Here is a 19,748-nt window from a genome sequence, read left to right on the forward strand (position 1 = left end):
AACCTAGTCATTTCATTTAGCAACATGACAGTGTCACAGTTAGTGCAATGCTAACCTGTAAGATAGGGGTTCAATACCTGCTGCCACCTGTTCCCCCTGCGTTCATGAGGGTTCCCCCTGTGCTCTGGTTTCCTCCCACACTCCAAAAATGTACAGTGAGGTTTAGTGAGGTGCAGGCATGCTATGGCAGCACTGAAAGCATGGCAACGCTTGTGGGCTGCCCAACACGACACTGGCTGATTTGGTATGATGCCAGCGACACATTTCACTGTATGTCTTGATATATGTGTGCAAAATAAAGTTAATCTCTTTAAAAATCATTATCTTAAACTATCTTAATTCAAAACAAACTTTATTTTAATCGTTGATAGGTTTGTTATAGTGTGCATCACCCACACTAAGTATAGACAAGTAAAGTCAGAAAGGGGATTGGTCAATGAACTTTCAGTGAGAGAGATAACACTGGATTAATTGGAACCTTTCTCTGGTAGGGTTCCAACACATATTTTCATTACAAGTAAATGATGCATTGTTTTAGTTATAGAAACATAGAAAATAGGTGCAGGAGTAGGCCATTCGGCCCTTCGAGTCTGCACCGCCATTCAGTATGATCATGGCTGATCATCCAACTCAGAACCCTGTACCTGCCTTCTCTCCATACCCCCTGATCCCTTTAGCCACAAGAGCCATATCGGATATCTCCCTCTTAAATATAGCCAATGAACTGACCTCAACTGTTTCCTGTGGCAGAGAATTCCACAGATTCACCACTCCCTGTGTGAAGAAGTTTTTCCTCATCTCGGTCCTAAAAGGCTTCCACTTTATCCTCAAACTGTGACCCCTCGTTCTGGACTTCCCCAACATCGGGAACAATCTTCCTGCATCTAGCCTGTCCAATCCCGTTAGAATTTTATGCATTTCAATCAGATCCCCCCTTAATCTTCTAAATTCCAGAGAGTATAAGCCTAGTCGATCCAGTCTTTCATTATATGAAAGTCCTGCCATCCCAGGAATCAATCTGGTGAACCTTCTTTGTACTCCCTCTATGGCAAGAATGTCTTTCCTCAGATTAGGGGACCAAAACTGCACACAATACTCCAGGTGTGCTCTCACCAAGGCCTTGTACAACTGCAGTAGTACCTCCCTGCTCCTGTACTCGAATCCTCTTGCTATGAATGCCAGCATACTACTATGACCCCACCAATTGTTTATATTATTGCTCTCTGGTAAACAATTAAAATGACAAGTGAACATATGGTGAAATAAAAGAGAAAGAAGTTTTTTTTTAAACACAGAAAGTGATTGGTGTCTGGAACACTCAGCTAGGGATGGTGGTGGCAGTCAACATTGTGATATTTAAACAGTTACATGAACATGAAGGGATTGGAAGGATATAAATTACCTGCAGACAGATGGGATTAGTTTTATTGGGTATCAGGGACAGCACAGATCTTGTGGGCCGAAGGGCCTGTTTCTGTGCTGTATTTCCAGTTCCTGGAGCCAGCATCCTGCATCTGACATAACCAGAGTCATCCAAACCATAACTCAATTCAAACCAAGATTAGCAAAGAAAATGATATCCGATTAATCTGAATTAGATTGGAATGAGGCAGAATGGCAATGGCCTGGGCAAGGAGGCATCGTTGCCACAGGTTTGCTTTGCTGCAAAGCAAATGAATAAAATGCAAACTGAACTTCAGCAGGGATCGGTTATAGTGAGCCTTAAATGGTTGCCTCAATCCACATTCAATCCAAAAAATAATAGCAGGTATCTTCTGGATTACAAATCCCCCGAACTACTGCTAATCCAGATTTATATACGTATATAGCTGCCTCAGAGCTATCTGGACAATGAAAAAGAGGTCCACCATCATCAGCGGCTGGCAATTTAATTTGTTTAATCACACATCCAAATTATTTTTAGAAAGTACAGCTTAGGAACTAAGTTCACAGGTTAATAACACTCACATTAAACTACAATAGATGCAGCTCTGATGGCTGAGATGAAATGCTAACCGGAAAGGTGATGGTTTTTATTCCCATTCCAAGCTGATCATTAATCATACTGTTTGGATTTCTGATTTCTCACAGCTGAGAGGGAAGATTGAATTGGTGTGAAGAACTACTAGACAGAGTCACGATAGGCAAGGTGAACACAAGCAGTTATTAAAGATTTTAATTACTTTCAGTTCGTGCTGGAATTCAACCACAGAGATGAATATTAGCAGCACAAGTAATTGGACTTGAATTCCATGCAACTTGATTTAAGAAGTAATTGCTGTCTGAAACTTGGCTGCCTCATCTGTAGGTGCTGTTTCTATCTTGAATTTGTATTTTCACACTGGAAACAAATCACGTGTCCAATTTCATAAGAGTGATATCTTTGCACCTCTCTGCCACTGCAGAGCTGGAATCTACAGCCATGCAACTTCCGTTATTATGTAAAAGCACATAAGAATATAGGATGGATGAGTTGCATTTATATTATCCCAATGGAGGAAAATTCATTAAGACAATAAGACATAGGAGCAGAATTAAGCCATTCGGCCCATCAAGTCTGCTCTACCATTCCTGTGCTTCTAAGTTGTGATCTCATTTGCTGGAAGTGTTGCACATCTTAAGAATGGAAATGAAGGAAGCCAACTTAGCTGACTGGAGGTAAGAGACACTGTACTCTCTTAGTTGCCAACGGAGTATATATGGGCAATAAGTTCCCATGAAGAGCTGTTGGCTTATTAGAGTTATGATATTGAGTAGTTATGTACAAAGCATTAATTACAGCTGCCTGACTGAGCGACAACAGAGGGAATAACATATGCAGATTTGGGTGGAGCGCAATTATTAAAATATGTGCTGGTAAGGATTCATTGTAAATGAAGACGATTATGAAATCCATGAGTTAAAAAAAAACATTTCCATTTCATGCCATTCCTAATTGCTTTACATCCAATGGAGAACCTTCAAATTATGGTCACTTTAGTAAAGCAATAATCCTGGCAGCCAGCTTGTGCACAACAAGCTCCCACAACCCCAGCTACCAAAAGCACACAAGAGATTCTGCAGATGCTGGAGATCCAGAGAAACACATACAAAACACTGGAGGAACTCAGCATCTATGGAGAAGGATAAAGGCCGACATTTCGGGCCAAGACCCTTCATCAGCGCTCAGCCCAGAAAGTTGGCTCTTTATTCCTCTCCATAGACGCTGCCTGATCTGCTGAGATAATTAGATCCCTTTGTTTTCAATACCCTTATCTCACACAAACCTGACCTATCTCAACATCTCTTGACCATTCAGCAACCATGCTGGAAACACTGGTCACCTTCTCCACTCAGAGGACACTTCAGTTTCACGGAGAGAATTGAACCAACACCCCACCCTCATGAGAAATGGTCAAGCATCAGCCCACTCGATCAGGTGTACAGTGGGCTTGCTTCCTTTGCCTCAGGCTTGATAGACTAGATCAAATGCAATTGTGGTTCGGAATGATTTTTTAAAAAATTATTTTTTAGTGGTTCATTGCACAATGTTGACCTCAGAATAATCTGGCTCTGACAATACCTGGATATACAGAAACCTCTGTGTCACACTTCAAAAACTCGTTAAAAAAGAAACGTCGACTTGGAAAGAAACAGCATTCATTGACTGTGCATAAACAAATTTGATAGGAATCTTAATGATTGTTACTGCTTGAAATATTCAGCTGAGAATATCAGGGAAGCTGTAGACTATCATAATCTTCTTCTCCCCACCCCCCTTCCCCAAGTTATTGAACAACTGGATGAAATTCCCTATCCCAATCCTTCGGTAAAAATTGACATGCACTGTAGGTGAAGTGTCAGGATGCCATTGCACATGATGCTCTAAATGATCCAGGTCACTGTCAAAGACAAAGATAAGCTTTATAAGTATGCTTTGATTGTCACACATATATCGAAACATCGAAACATGCAGTGAAAGGCAGTCCGAGGATGTGCTGGAGGCAACTTGCAAGTGTTGCCACCCTTCTGACACAAACATGGCATGCCCACAACTTACTAACCCGTACGTCTTGGGAATGTGGGAGGAAGCCGGGGCGCTCAGAGGAAATCCACATGGTCATGGGGAGAACAGGCAGTGCTGGAAAAAGGAATCCCAATTGCTGGCTCTGCAAAGCGCTACACCAATCTGTGAAATGATGAAATCCAACAATATTCTACAAAGATTTCTTATTCCTCACAACTTAATTATAGAAACATAGAAAATAGGTGCAGGAGTAGGCCATTCGGCCCTTCGAGCCTGCACCGCCATTTATTATGATCATGGCTGATCATCCAACTCAGAACCCTGCCCCATACCCCCTGATCCCCGTAGCCACAAGGGCCATATCTAACTCCCTCTTAAATATAGCCAATGAACTGGCCTCAACTGTTTCCTGTGGCAGAGAATTCCACAGATTCACCACTCTCTGTGTGAAGAAGTTTTTCCTAATCTCGGTCCTAAAAGGCTTCCCCTCTATCCTCAAACTGTGACCCCTCGCTCTGGACTTCCCCAACATCGGGAACAATCTTCCTGCATCTAGCCTGTCCAATCCCTTTAGGATTTTATACGTTTCAATCAGATCCCCCCTCAATCTTCTAAATTCCAACGAGTACAAGCCCAGTTCATCCAGTCTTTCTTCATATGAAAGTCCTGCCATCCCTGGAATCAATCTGGTGAATCATTATGGTGAAAATCATGCAACTAATAGTCTGCTCTAGGAATATTATTATCTTTGGCATCTCATGCATGGCAACAAGGAGAATAATGGACACCTGAAAGAGACAGGAGACAATTATTTCATGAAAGAATTTCAAATAGGTTATAAACTGCAAATGTTTTTAACAGTCATTTAAATGCTGAGATTAGACTGCTGTGAAATCACTGCAGGCTGCGGGTTATTTATAGGGCAGGATGTTTTGGTTCTATGATGCAGGATTTATATTGTTTTCAGACCAGCTGAGTGCAGAGAGTGGCCATCAGGGTGCTTCACATTCTTCATGTACGAATCAATCTCTACCACAGTATTACTGACTGAAGGATCATTACTGGAATATTTTGTAGAAAACTACTGGAAATTGTGAAGCTGAGTTGTCAGTGTTTATAAGATAATACTGAAAGGTATCTCTCTGCAGTCTGCTCATGCTTCATTCTACTTAATTCTATAGTAGATCACTGAATTTAAATATAATTTATTCCTCAGTTGTACCAAAAATACATTGTCTACTTTCACTGTCAATCTATAATCCATTTGACAGGTAGATGCATGGTGATTTGCACAGATAATAATGTAGAGTATTAGTCATTTGGAGGAAAATAAAGTGAATTTAAATAGTGCCAGAATCCCATGAGATTGTGAAAATCTCCTTTTGATCATTAATATGCCTTTTCAAGCTATGTAATGTATCTTTAGTTCATTGTACTGCTCTTCTGCAAGGTTATCTCCTCTGTTATAACAATCAACCTTGGTCAATGGTTTTCAGATCTTCAGCTGGAAATTCTTTAGTAATCAAAGGTTCAAAGTACATTTATTATCGAAGTATGTATGTAGTATACAACCCTGAGATTTGTCTTCCTCACAGACAGCCACCAAACAACGAAACACCATGGAGCCCATTCAAAGAAAACATCAAACACCCAACACACACACACACACAAAGGAACAAATTGCGGAAACAGTAAAAAAAAGTGAAACACACAAAATAAAACATCAATCACAGAGTCATTGAAACAGTCTAGGAATGTTCAGTTTAGTTCAATTTAGCACTGCGTCCATGGCATATGTACTTTCACTGTTAATTGGAAACTAACACACTTTGATCTGTCCGTGCAATGCAGAAACTATTCATCTGACTTCTCATATACAGTACACTCCATCTGGTATCTCTGTGCCACTCTCAAAGTAAGATGGTGGCTACTTTCTATATATCATGGTGGTTGTTTCATTTCTATTGTATTCTATTGTATTACTCTTTAAAATAAGAAACAATTGTGTTGTCCACTCTAAAATATATATTTTCATTATAATCCCCTATATATTATTTTAGTCCTCTACACTACAGTCTCTTTAACGTGAGTATTGTCTTTGCATTTATTTATTTAAATTAATACATTGCAGTATTGTAATATCCCCTAGATATTAATATAGGATACAATGTACTAAAAATGTACTGAGCTTGAGGATATAGACACAGGTAGGCAACAGTGGTAGATTGAATTTCATAAAAGGCCTTGTATGAAATATCACAATATGATCTGAATATCATATATACATATAGAAGCAAGAAGAGAGAGAGAACAGAGTGGATACCTAGCTAACTACCAAACAGAGAACAGAGATTTAAGAGTTAAAGAAAGCTACTCAAGCTGTTGACAAACTAGAAATGGTGTTCCACAAAGATCAGGGTTTACTTCTGAACAGAAAGTAAACAAAAATGGTATCAGGAACACAGTTTGGTTTAGTTTTGTTTCCAATATGAGAAATAATTACATCAGAAACAGTATGTGATGAAATGCAGGAAAGGATTAATATTGTGATGCTCTGGGGGGGTGGGGGGTGGTCGATGGCCTGCCCCTGCATTTCTAATGACCAGTACTGTTTATTGCTCTTGTATTAAAATGCTTTTGTGGGATTATGGTAGAAAGTTCCAGTTCATTTATTGTTACATTTTAGCTTGGGTTGTACAGTTATTTGCTTGTGTATTTGTGGGTCCCCTTAACTGTAACTGGGGTGTGTGGTGGTTACCTCCCTGTCTGTATGAGACTGGTTGGGTTCACTCTCTGGGTCATGGTTCCCTGTCTGTTTTGTGTTTATCACAATAAAATGGTTGTTGAGTCAACGAGCTTCCCTGTCTGTCATTAGGGACCAAATGCTCGCCACAATATGTTTACAGAATGGTCTGGCATGATATATGGTGCACATTCTGGACATTAGGTTACAGATACTGTAGATAAGAAAAGAGAGAGAATTTAAAATAAGGTTCACAGAAGCGACACCAGAACTGAAAAGATGCATTTATCTGTAAAAACTAAACTGTCCAGCAGTCTTATCTGGGAAAAGATCGAGGAATGATTTGTTTCCACTGGAGACAGATCAATGATTTGAAGACGATGGGGAAATGACACAGAAAAGGAGCTGAGTTTGGGGTACAGCATCCATGCTCATATTAAACAGTGGATTAGGCTTGAGGGGCAGAATGGCCTGCTCCTGCTCCTGTTTTCCTGAATTCTTTAGAAGGAATGTTTTGAATTCAAGAAGCATGACGAGGAGACTGTAGAGAATTTTTTCTTGTATGTGGGAGAATCCAGAACCAGGTGTCGTCAACAATAAATAAAGGGGGAATTCAAAGGTTGCTTCAGCTGTTGCATGCTCCTCCACAAAGCGCAGCGAGGTACAATCACGGAGTAATCGAGTAATATAGCGTGGAAACAGACCCTTTAACTCAATGCATTTGAACTAGTGCCTGATGAGCCCAACATTTTTAATACATGCCTTGAAAGGGAGAATAAAATTATACCTGTGAGAATCCCTGCAGTACCTGGCGACCTTGTGATCCGTCTCGGAGGCTGACGTCGAGAAGGTGAACCCTCGCAAGTGTCAGGCCCAGGCTATCTTCAATCTCTCACTGCTGAAAAAGGTGCCCAAGAAGAGCAAGGTGAGCTGCCTCCATGATTATCACCAAGTTGCCCTCTCATCTATTGTGATGTGAGGTGGACCATGGAGAATGCAATCTCACTGGGCTTTAGATCCTTTGGACAAGAGCAATACCTACATCACACTGCTGTTTATCAATTAGAGCTCAGCATTCAACACCATCATATCCTCAGTACTAATCAACAAGCTTAAAAACCTGGGCCTCTGTACCTCTCTCTACAATTAGACTACCTCATCGGGAGACCAGTCAGTACAGATTGGTGATAGCGTTTCCTCCTTGCTGGCAATCAACCCAGGTGTATTTCAAGGACATGTGCTTCGCCCACGTGTTCTATTCTCTCTACACTCATCACTGTGTGGCTAAGCATAGCTCAACCACCATTTATAAAATCACCAATGACATCACTTTGTTGGCAGAATTTCAGATGGTTAACGAGGAAGCTTACAGGAGAGAGATAGATAGGCTGGTTAAGCGGTGTCAGAACAACTTTATACTCAACCTCAGCAAGACCAAGGGCTGACTGCAGACTTCTGGAATGGGACGTCGGGAGAACACACACCAGTCCTCATTGAGGGTCAATGGTGGAAAGAGCAATCAGTTTCAAGTTCCTGGGCGTCAACATTTCAGAGAACCTATCCTGGGACCGCCATACTGATGCAACCATAAAGAAGACATGCCAGCAGTCGAGACTTCATGAGCAGTTTTGAAGAGATTTGGTATGACACTGAAGACTCCAGCAAATTTCTGCAGATGTACAGTGGAGAGCATTCTGACTTGAATCACCATCTGGTATTGCGGCCGCAAAGCACAGGATTGTAAAAGGCTTCAGGCTGAGCCCGCTCCATCACAGGAACAAACCTCCCCCCATTGAGGATACCTTCAAAATGCAGTGCCTCAAGAAGGCAGCATCTATCATTGTGGATCTTCATTATGCCCACTTCTCATTACTACCATCAGGGAGGAGGTACAGAAACCGGAAGACCCACATTCAACATTTTAGGAACAGCTTCTTCTCCTCTACTATCAGATTTCTGAATATTACTTCTCTATTCCTCTTTGGCACTGTTCAATTATTTATTTTTATTGTAATTTATAATCATTTGTTATGCCTGCACTATACTGTGGCTACAAGACACCACATTTCATGAGTTATGTCAGTGACAGTAAACCTCATTCTGTTTCTGATTCAATGCCCACTTATACTAATCCTAAATTAAACTTCATTTTAATACTCCCCACACTCTCATCAATGCCCAAGACTTTACTTCTCATCTACACACTCGAGGCAACCTACACTGACTGATAAACCTACAAACCTGACCCTTGTTTAGTGTGTGGAGGGAAACTGGAACAACCCTAAGCAAACCCATGTGTTCATGCATAGTCCACACAGACAGCACCAAAGACAAGGATTAAACTCTACAAGCTGCACCATTGTTCTGTCCACAGGGGAGGCAAAGAACAAGTGAAGCATAAGCTCTGGTTTAAATCAGCAGCCTTCTAATGACCTGTTTCAACATTATATACTAGATACAACTCAGTATAATTTCAACCTAGTGGCTGTATAATTTCCCAGTTACATATGAGCAAGAGTATTACTCCACTGACAGCCAATCTTATCACATATAATATAACTGAAGATTGTTTACTTTATTTTAATTCACTTCATTACGTTGTATGGCTTCCATCTAATAAGTGAGATGATGGCAATCTTCTTCCTGCTAAAGTAATATAATTTTGATATAGCTGCTCAAATAATGTTGAAGTTTAGTTTAGGGTTAATATAATCTTAGTATTCAAAACATTTACAAATGAATTAAACTTCACTCTCATGATATGTTAACACAATTCTTGTTAACTGCATATAGTTTTTCATCAACAATAGCAATGAAAGCAAGAGAAACATAAAAACAAATGTATAATCATCTGCAATTAAATCTTGCACAGTCTATAATTGTAATGAGTATCTCTATCACATTCCTCAACTAAACCTTGCTTTGATGATAATAGGACTTAAAGATTTAGTCCTGCATAGTTTCTCAATTTAACCATAATACTTACATGCATCATTACCTCCTGAAAGAGCTGCTACCTCATCCCTTCATTATTTGAGTTAACTAGAAGTGCTCTAAGATCTATCTGACATTATATTTTTTATTAGTTTTGATTTTATGACCAACTTTTCCTTCTAGAGAGGGAATGCTCCACAAGCAGCCTCAAATACTGAGGCCTATGGAATAAAACAGGAATGATGCTTTCCATTACTGGTGACCTAAAGGTGTGTTTACTACATATTTTGCAAATGAACAACAGAACAAGTCCATTGAAAGAAATAGGTCACATCCTATGGCCGTGAAATTAGATTACATAACAGTTGTTTTTATATCACTCTCTGCCGTACATTTATAATGTTACTTATTCCTACCTCCTGACTCCATTCTGGGCTCTAACAACAAGAATAGAGTTCTCTTACACTGAGGGCATTACAGTTGACAGACATGTATAGTAGTATAACCTTTAGCTAATGTGCTCAAACCCAGGTTTTGCTGCCTGGAACAATTTGGCATTGCTTTCCGATTGATTCCAGAGGAGGATTTTTTCTGAGCTGTGAGCAATTTAGCAATTTTGCAACATGGCCTTTGGCCACAAGGAGTAGAATCCAGTGGATCAAGCGGAGAGAAGATGCAAAGAGATATTATTGTTTATGCATTGATGGATGGATTAACCACCCTCTGCCCAGGCAGAAGCAAGACTCAGAATTTGAAACAACTTCTGTCTAAGTAAGATATGGCCTCAACAATACTCAGGCTTATCCTGATAAATGGCACCAGATAGTGACCAATAAGTGAATTTACAGATGGCACAAGCACCATCTATAAATTCACCGATGACACAACAATTGTTGGCAGAATTTCAGATGGTGTCGAGGAGGCAAACAGGAACGAGATAGATCAGCTGTTTGAGTGGTATCACTGCAGTAACCTTGCACTCATTGTCAGTAAGAAAAAGTAATTGATTGTGTATTTCAGGAAGGGCAATTCGAGGGAACACACACCAGTCCTCATCAAGCGATCAGCAATGGAAAGGGTGAGCCATTTCAAGTTCCTGGGTGTCAACATCTCTGCAGATCTATCCTGGGCCCATCGTACTGATGCAGTTACAAAGAAGGCACAACAGAGGCTGTACTTGTTCAGAGTTAGGGGAGATTTGGTATGTCATGAAAGACTCTAACAAATTTCTACAGATGTACCGTGGAGAGCATCGTAACTGGTTGCATCATTGTCTACTATGGAGGGGCCACTGCACAGGATCATAAAAAGCTGCTGAAGTTTGTAAACTCAGCAGTTTCATCATGGGCACTAGCCTCCCCAGCATCAAAGATGTCTTCAAAATGCCTCAAAAAGGTGTCATCCATCATTAAGGATCCCCACCACCCAGGATATGTCCTCTACTCATTACTACCATCAGAGAGGAGGTACAGGAGCTTGAAGACACACATTCAATGATTCAGGAACAGCTTCTTCCCCTCTACCATCAGATTTCTGAATGGATAATGAACTCATGAACATTGCATCATTATTCTTGCTCTCTTTTTACATGATTATTATCTTTTTATATACTTTTGTTACAATTTATGTATATTTTATGTATTGCACTGTATTGCTACTGCAAAGCAGGAAATTTCACAACATATTTTAGTGATAATAAACCTGATTTTGATTCTGATTGCCTAACCATTTTCCATTAACATTTAATGACACAATCAATGGAGTTAGTGGATGTTGTTTACCTGGATTTTCAGAAGGCCTTTGCCAAGGGTGCTGCCCATCAGGCTGCTTAACAAGATAACAGCCCATGGTATTACAGGAAATATGCTAGCATAGATAGAAAATTGGCTGACTGCAAGGAGGCAAAGAGTGAGAATAAAGGGCTCTATTCTGGTTGGCTGCTGGCGACAAGTGGTGTTCTGCAGGGATCAGTGTTAGGACCACTTTTGTTCATGTTATACGTCAATTATTTGAATGATGAAATTGTTGACTTTGTGGTCAAATTTGCAAAGAATATGAAGATTAGTGCAGGGGCACGTAGTATTGATGAAGCCGGGAGCCTGCAGAAGGGCCTATTCAAATTGGGAGATTGGACAAAGAAGTGACGGGTAGAAAAGAGTGTAGAAAATTGTATAGTCTGCACTTTGGTAGGAGGAATAAAGGCATAAACTATTTGCTAAACAGGGTAAAATTCAAAAATCAGGAGTGCAAAGGGACTTGAGAATCCTTGTACAGGATTCCCTAAAGGTTAAATTGTGAGTTAAGTTAGTGGTAAGGAAGGCAAATGCAATGTTAGCATTCATTTCGAGAGGACGTGAATATAAAAGCAAGGATGTAAGGCTTTATAAGGCATTGGTCAGACCGTACTTGGAGTACTGTGACAAACAGGAGAAAATCTGCAGATGCTGGAAATCCAAACAACACACACAGGACCTTCCTCAAGTCCTGAGGAAGGGACTCGGCCCGAAATGTTGACTATACTCTTTCCCATAGATGCTGCCTGGACTGCTGAGTTCCTCCAGCATTTTGGGTTGGAGTACTGTGAGCAGTTTTGGGCCCCTTATCTAAGAAAGGATGTGCCGGCATTGAAGGAGGTCTGGAGGAGGGTCACGAGAATGATTCCAGGAACATTTGATTGCTGTGGACCTGTACTCACTGGAGTTTAGAAGAATAAGGGGGATATCATTGAAACCTATCGAATATTGAAAGGCCTAAATAGAGTGGACATTGAGAGGGTATTTCCAATAATAGGGGATTCCAGGTCTGGAGGGTTCAGCCTCTGAGTAGAAGGACATCCCATTGGAACAGAGATGAGAAGGGATCTATTTTGCCAGAGGGTGGTGAATCTAAGGAATTCATTGCCACAGATGGCTTTGGAGGCCAAAACATTGGGTATATTTAAAGTGGAGGTGATAGGTTCTTGATTAGTAAGGGTGTCAAGGATTACAGGCAGGAGAATGGGGTTGGGAGGGAAAATAAACCAGCCATGATGGAATGGCAGAGCAGACTCAATGTGTTGAATGGCCTAATTCCGCTCCTCTGTCTTATGGCCTTATGGTCTTAAGTTCTCAAGTTCTTCAAAACCTGTGAGTTCTACCACATGCAAGGGCATGGCAACAAGCAATATACAACATAGAAGTCTGTTTCAAAGAAATACCTCATCCTGAGTTGGAAATATCGGAGATTCCCTATTTATTGTGGGTCAAAAATTATGTAATATGTTGCTTTGGCATGGTGTGAAAACACCTTCACACAACACTGCAATGTTTCAATAAAATTATCCCCCAAACCCAGCAGTGCTTCACTGTTGCTTTTCCATTTTATTTTGATGCACTGCATGTCTCAGCCTTTCACAATATGCCCAGGATAATCTTTCAACACGCAGCTTTAAGGCTGTCAGACTGATGTTCTATGTTCTTGCATCAGTCGTCACTCCAAGGGATAGCTTTTCGGATTCTTCTCTAATAGACGGCTTTGGGAAAGGTCCAGAAACATCACCATTTGTCTAAGAACACTGTTTTTATCAAAGCTGCCAATATTGATATTTTTCCAGATATCAACTGCCTTCTAGGAGATGAGCCCAAACCACAGGAATGAAGACGCTAGCCATTTCTAATCATTTCCAAACCTTGCTGCAAATAAAATAATCACCCACAAAACTATCATATGGTTGATAAGGCTTTATTTCAAGGGTGGAAAATCAGCTTTGGACTATTCGCATACAAGGTCAATTTTAATCAGCTCAAGTTATTTTGCTTTCACTATTATTGCTTCATTCTTATTCATTTTAGTTTCCATTTCATGTGACGCTATTTCAGTTTATTCAGTGGATGACAATGTCAAATTGATGTACCACAGATCATAGTGACTGTGTTCTGCAGTATGCTTACTGCAGTACCATTCGTCACTGGCAGCTGACAACTGTTTCTCTTTAACACTGATTTAAATCATTAATGTATAGATTAAGAAGTCATGGGTCCTTTTGTTCATACAGAGGATTAAAAATATATAGTCACCCTTTGTATCTCCTGCTCTTAAGTATTTATTTTATTTATTGTAATATAGTGCAGAATAGGCCCTTCTGGCCCTTGGAATTGCACCACCCAGCAACCCACCGATTTAACCCTAGCCTAATCCCAGGACAATTTACAATGACCAATTAACCTATCAATCGGTACGCCTTTGGAAACAGAAGCACTCGGGGGAAACCCACGCATTTCCCAGGGAGAATATACAGACCTCTTACAAGTGACGGCGGAATTGAACTCCCGCCTCTAATGCCCTGAGCTGTAATAGCATCGCGCTAACCATTATGCAACCATATGATGGCGGATTAGCAGCAAAACGTTAACCTAAACTAAGATTTATTTCAATCAATTTCTGCAAAAGTCAACCCTTCTATTAAGACTCGTCATTTCCATTTGAACTGATTTCTGCAATTCAATGAAAGCAGTTAACATTTCCTTTTTTCTAAAACCTCATCACATTTCCTCAGCCACAATGTTATAATTAGATTCTTTTCTAAGAATTACATATGCTTTCCCGCTCTTGCCTTCTCCTTGCCTCCAAGGATTGAAATTCACTCTGCAGTCTAGTATCTTTCTCAAAATATTTGGCATCAAGTCTTAGAAGTTGCTAATGGGACTAGTATTCTGTTACCGGCGAGAAGAAATATGCCGTTGTGTACAGTTTGTCGTAAAACTTACCTTCCTTTATGCAATATTCGTCTCACTAACCTTTATGCTATATTGGTGCATTACTTGTGGCTTTAAGCCTGCTGGGTCTCTGCAAATGGCAGATTAGCATTTAGATCATTGGTAAGGATAACAACTTACACACATAAAGCTGATAATATGAGAAAACCACTGGAATCATCTCACAGGAGCCATGTATCAGTTCAATTTACTTAATTAAATGGGGCTCTGTTGCTTGTTCTGTCACCATCCTTATATTAAGTGGTTCTCTTGCATCTGATTGAACTCATGTTCTCCTGTCCATCAAACACATACAAGAGAAGTAATCTGGCTGCTCCCCCTTCTTTGCTTTCTCCCCATAGCCCTGCAAATTATTTCCTTTCAAGTACTTATGCAGCTCCTTTCAATGTCACAGTTGAATATCACTCCAGCTCTACCTTCAGCAGTGTGTCTGGATCCTAACCATTCATTGCATAACAATATAATTTTTTAGGTTTTATTTGTTTATTTTTGCCTGTTATCTTTACTATTTACCCTGATTCTTGGCCCCTTCACTACTTTGAACAATTTCACGCTGTCTATTCTGTCTGGACCGGTTCAGAATTTAACAACCTCCACCAGATCCCCTCTCAAACTTCTCGGTTCCAAGAACAACCCCAGCTTCTCCGGTCTAACCATACTATTCATGGACTCTGTCTACACTTCTCGCTGCCTTCGGTAAAGCAACCAACATAATCAAAGACCTCACCAACCCCAGACGTTTTTTCTTCCCCGCTCCCCCCTCCTTCCACCGACCTCAAGCCTCATCACTCTGACTCTCCGTATCGACATGCATCTTATGGAATGACCCTCCAGGTCATCAGTCAGACCCTCCGTTCTGTTTCCAGAACCCTTTCAGGCTAGAGAAACCCCATCACCTACTCCTCCAGATCCCATGCTGTTGGGGAAACAACTCATGCACTATTGTGCAGCAGTCAACCACCTACGCATCAAATGCCCACGGCATCTGGAAAAGCAGTGCCTTCAGAAAGAGACAAGGGACCCTCCTCTTCCCAGCCCCTCATTCCAGCACCACCGGCTGTCTCACCCTCTCTGTCCTCCTCCACGCTTCGTCACCTCTACACATGCTCTGGTGGATTCCGGCTGAGCAGACAACTTTCTGGATCGGACTCTGCATGCACAGTTTGGACTCCCTACTGCACCCACCTCTTACCCCCTTTCACCATCACAGCCATCGATGGACATCCATTGCGGTCTGAGACAGCTAGGATGTGCACACGGCCTGTGCACATGAGCAGTAGAGAGTACCGTGAGTCCATCTACTTTCTCCCAATTGACTCACCCAAAACTCTTCTCACTTTGGGTTACCCCTGGCTCTCCACTCACAATCCTCACTTCGCCTGGTCATCTGGTTCACCGCTGAGTTGGGGACTGAACTGACGGGCCAGCTGCCTGCAGCCTCAGTTGACTTCACCCCGTAAATCTGTGGAGACGAAGAAAACCTTTGACCTCACCAAGCTCTCACACAGGAATACCATGGCTTACTAGTCGCACTCAGTAAGAGAGAAGCCAGCACCCTTCCGCCTCTCAGACCTCTCGACTGCATGATCGGCCTCCTCCTGGGCACCACCCTCCTCTGAGGATGTCTGTCCTCCCTCTCCCCTCCTAAGGCCCAAGCCATGAATAACTACTTTGCCAAAGTACTACAGCATGGCTTCAGTTAACCACTCCAGTCCCTAGCCAGTGCAGGATTCTTCTTTGTCAAAAAGAAAGGTGTGAATCTTTGTCCCCTGCATTATCTACCATGGACTGAACAAAATCACCTCCCTCTCCCCTTGATAGATAGCACATTCAAAACACTCCATAGGGCCCAGATCTTCACCAAACTGGATCTACAGAGCGCACATAATTTGATCCGCATCTGCTGGGGGATAAATGGAAGATGGTGCTCATAACACCCACTCGCCATTCTGAAAATATGGAAGGAGCAGAGTGGAATGGAGGGAGGGGAGCTGAATGGAGGGAGGGGAGATTAACGGAGGGAGGGAGGAGAATGGAACAAGGATGGGGAATGGAGCGAGGGGAGAGGAATGGAGGGACAGAGAGGAATGGAGGGAGGGGAGTGAAATGGAGGGACAGAGAGAAATGGAAGGGGCGGGGAATGGAGGGAGGGGAGGGAAATGCCTTTTGGACTTTCCAACAAACCAGCTGTTTTCCAAGCTTTCATTAATGACATCCTCCAGGATATGCTACACAGATACATGTTCAACCCAGATGAAACAGAGACCAACCCTCAGCCCATCATTCCATTCCTTCAGATCCTTGCCCCCGTCATCTGGGTCCTTGAGAACCAGAACTATCAGGCCCTATAGCACGAGATTGCTCCACCCAAAACCTGTGTACGTGTCGGTGGCCATGCACTCTGATGCCCTCCAGTGGGCCCACCTCTAGCCCCTGTCCGGCCATCCAAGCGCACAACAGATTCGGGACTTTCTGTGACGCCTGTTCTGCTGGCCCACCATGATTGCAGATGTACGTTAATCTGTCGCTGCTTGCCTTTGGTGTGCCCAGTCCATTTCCTCCAACTATCAAGCCTCTGGGCTCCTGCGGTTTCTGCTGGTCACTCAACACCCATGGTCCCGTATTGGAATGGAAATTATCAGGGTCCCTTACAATGCAGCCATGCTGGTCATGACAGTGGCGGACCGGTTTTCTAAGGGACCCCATTTCATTGCACTCCCCATGCTTCTATTAGCTGCTGAGGTAGTGGATCTGGTTCTCCAACATGTAGCTCGCTTCCCCAGTTTTTCACAGGGCATTGTGTCGGTCCGGACCCCACAATTTGTCTCCTCCTTCTGGAAAGCCTTCTGCTTCATCCTCCACAACTCAGCAAGATGTGGCTTCTGGCTGTCATCTGCAGGCCAATGGTTAAGCAGAAAGAGCCAATCAGCCAAAGGAGAAGTTTCTGTGATGCTTAGCTGCCTCCATCTCTTGCACAAGATAGAAGTATCTGCCCTGTATTAAGCTGTTCTACAAGCTACACACCTCCTCTGTCATGGGTAGGTCACCATTTGCAGTGCTTCATGGCTACCAACCACCATTGTTCCCAGCGGAGTAGCCAACAGTGGAGGTTTCGTCCACCAGGCTGGAATTCCTCAAGGAGGCCATGGAGTAGCATTCTAAACACCAACTATGCTCAGCCTTGCTACTCCAGCCTGGGGACAGTGTTTGGCTGTCCACCCGATATCTGCACTTGTGCATCAACTCCCATAAGCTTTCGCCCCAGTTCATTAGTCCTTTCAAGATCACATGTCACATAAAACCAGTCATTTATCGTCTCCAGCTGCCACCATCCCTCAGGATCATTCCTACCTTCTACATGTCCTGCCTCAAGCCCATTGTTTATGGACCATTCAACACATCTCAACCTGCACCTCTGGAACCTGGGATGGTGGAAGATCGTCCAGGGCCATTGGGAGCCAGCCACGTGTGGGGTAGAGGGGGGAGCATCATGACAGGCCTGAACATGGAGGTACCTCCAAATCTCCACCCAGCTAATAGGATTGATCTGCTGCTCATTCCACTCTCATCACCGGCAGCCTATTTAACCCCAGTTTGCATCCTCAGTCCTTGTAGTCCTTGTCCACTCATCAAACCAGCTGGCCCGAACCAGTCGATCCTAGACCTCTCCCTCCCTGCTTAAAGTTTACCTCATAGCCTGTTGGGTTTAGTTTCTGTTCTCTCTTGTTTTGTGGCCCATGGTGTCTTTTTTATAAGGGGTTTCTTCTTTTATGTTACTGTGTAGGCTAATTAAAATGGCTTCTTTGTTATGTTAACTGCTGAGAAAGTTCTCTCGCTAGCAGCTTGTTTGGGTTATAGAGAGAGTTGTATTCAGTTGCTAACGAATTGGGATAGATGTTATTCTTTCTTGCGTGTCTGTAAGCTATTGTGATGCGCGGGTTTTTGGGCACGATGGGGAGAGAGAGAGTGGACGCAATGCTGTGAGCTGGCCGACAGGGTGGATCCCAAGATGGAGTCCGAGGTCCAGGGTCTTCGGCGAGGAGAGGAGACAAAGACAGACTCGTGTGGAGCGTCTGGTCGATCACCACCCAGGCGGCGGGTTGAGGTGGTCGGAGGGGATCGAATGGTGGAAAGCCGACCCCGTTACTAGAGCTTCAAATGTTGTGGATGAAGAGGTTGAACTTTGATAAGTTTGGCGCCTTTTACTTTCCTTTTATATTTTATCTCCATCAATTATATAGTTCCAGTAATATCTATATTGGCACGTGGCCAAGTGGTTAAAGCGTTCATCTAGTGACCTGAAGGTCGCTAGTTCGAGCCTTGGCTGAGGCAGCGTGTTGTGTCCTTGAGCAAGGTGCTAAGTCACATATTGCTCTGCGACGACACCGGTGCCAAGTTGTATGGGTCCTAATGCCCTTCCCTTGGACAACATCAGTGGCGGGGAGAGGGAAGACTTGCAGTATGGGCAACTGCCGGTCTTCCATACAACCTTGCCCAAGCCTGCGCCCTGGAAACAGTCCAAGGCGCAAATCCATGGTCTCACAAGACTAACAGATGCCTATATATATGTCTAAATTGTAATCATTTAATCATATATGGTGTATTGTCTGTTATTTGGCAGGGTGGGGTACATTACCCAGCATCCACACAAACTTAATTACCCAGTTTGGCGTGGCCCTAGACAGAAGTGAGTTGGGCAATCCTGAGGCTTTCCAAGTATCATGATCTGGTCCGTGAAGTCTGCATTCCGGTTCGCAGTCCGGTCTGTGGATTCCGGACTCCTGGTCTTCCAGCTGTCCCTCGTTTGGGTGAGTTAATCATAGGCACCTGATTCCCATCTTTGGTCTTGGAATATAAGTAGCCTTGGGGTTGAGTGTGGGCTGCTGGTTTGTCTTGTCAGTCTTCTTTGGAGTAGCTGGCTGATGGAAGGCTAGTGAAACCATTTGTGATCTCTAGGCCTGGTTGGAGGACCACTGTTTCATGGAGCCTTGTTGCCACTTGTTAGAGTAGTCTTTGTGATATGGATTTGGCTGTTTCCTGGGCCAGCTGAGTGGCTATTAGCCACTCTAAGCTAGGTAGGATCTGGCTGTTTCTGTAGCTAGTGGAGGTTGCTGGCTGTAACTGTGACTTAGAGCAACCCTGAAGCAGAGATGGAACTGTCTGTTGTTCTTTGGTGTTTGTCTCTTGTCCTTGCCTCTGTGGGGTAAGTCAGACTGTTTTGCTGTTGCCCTTTGGGGGGACATGTATTTGCCTCTTGGGTAAGTCTGGCTATCCTGCTGTTACCCAACAGGTGGATCTGTCCCACCTTGGT

This window comes from Mobula birostris, chromosome 20, assembly GCF_030028105.1.
Source record: "Mobula birostris isolate sMobBir1 chromosome 20, sMobBir1.hap1, whole genome shotgun sequence".
NCBI classification, from domain to species: domain Eukaryota; kingdom Metazoa; phylum Chordata; class Chondrichthyes; order Myliobatiformes; family Myliobatidae; genus Mobula; species Mobula birostris.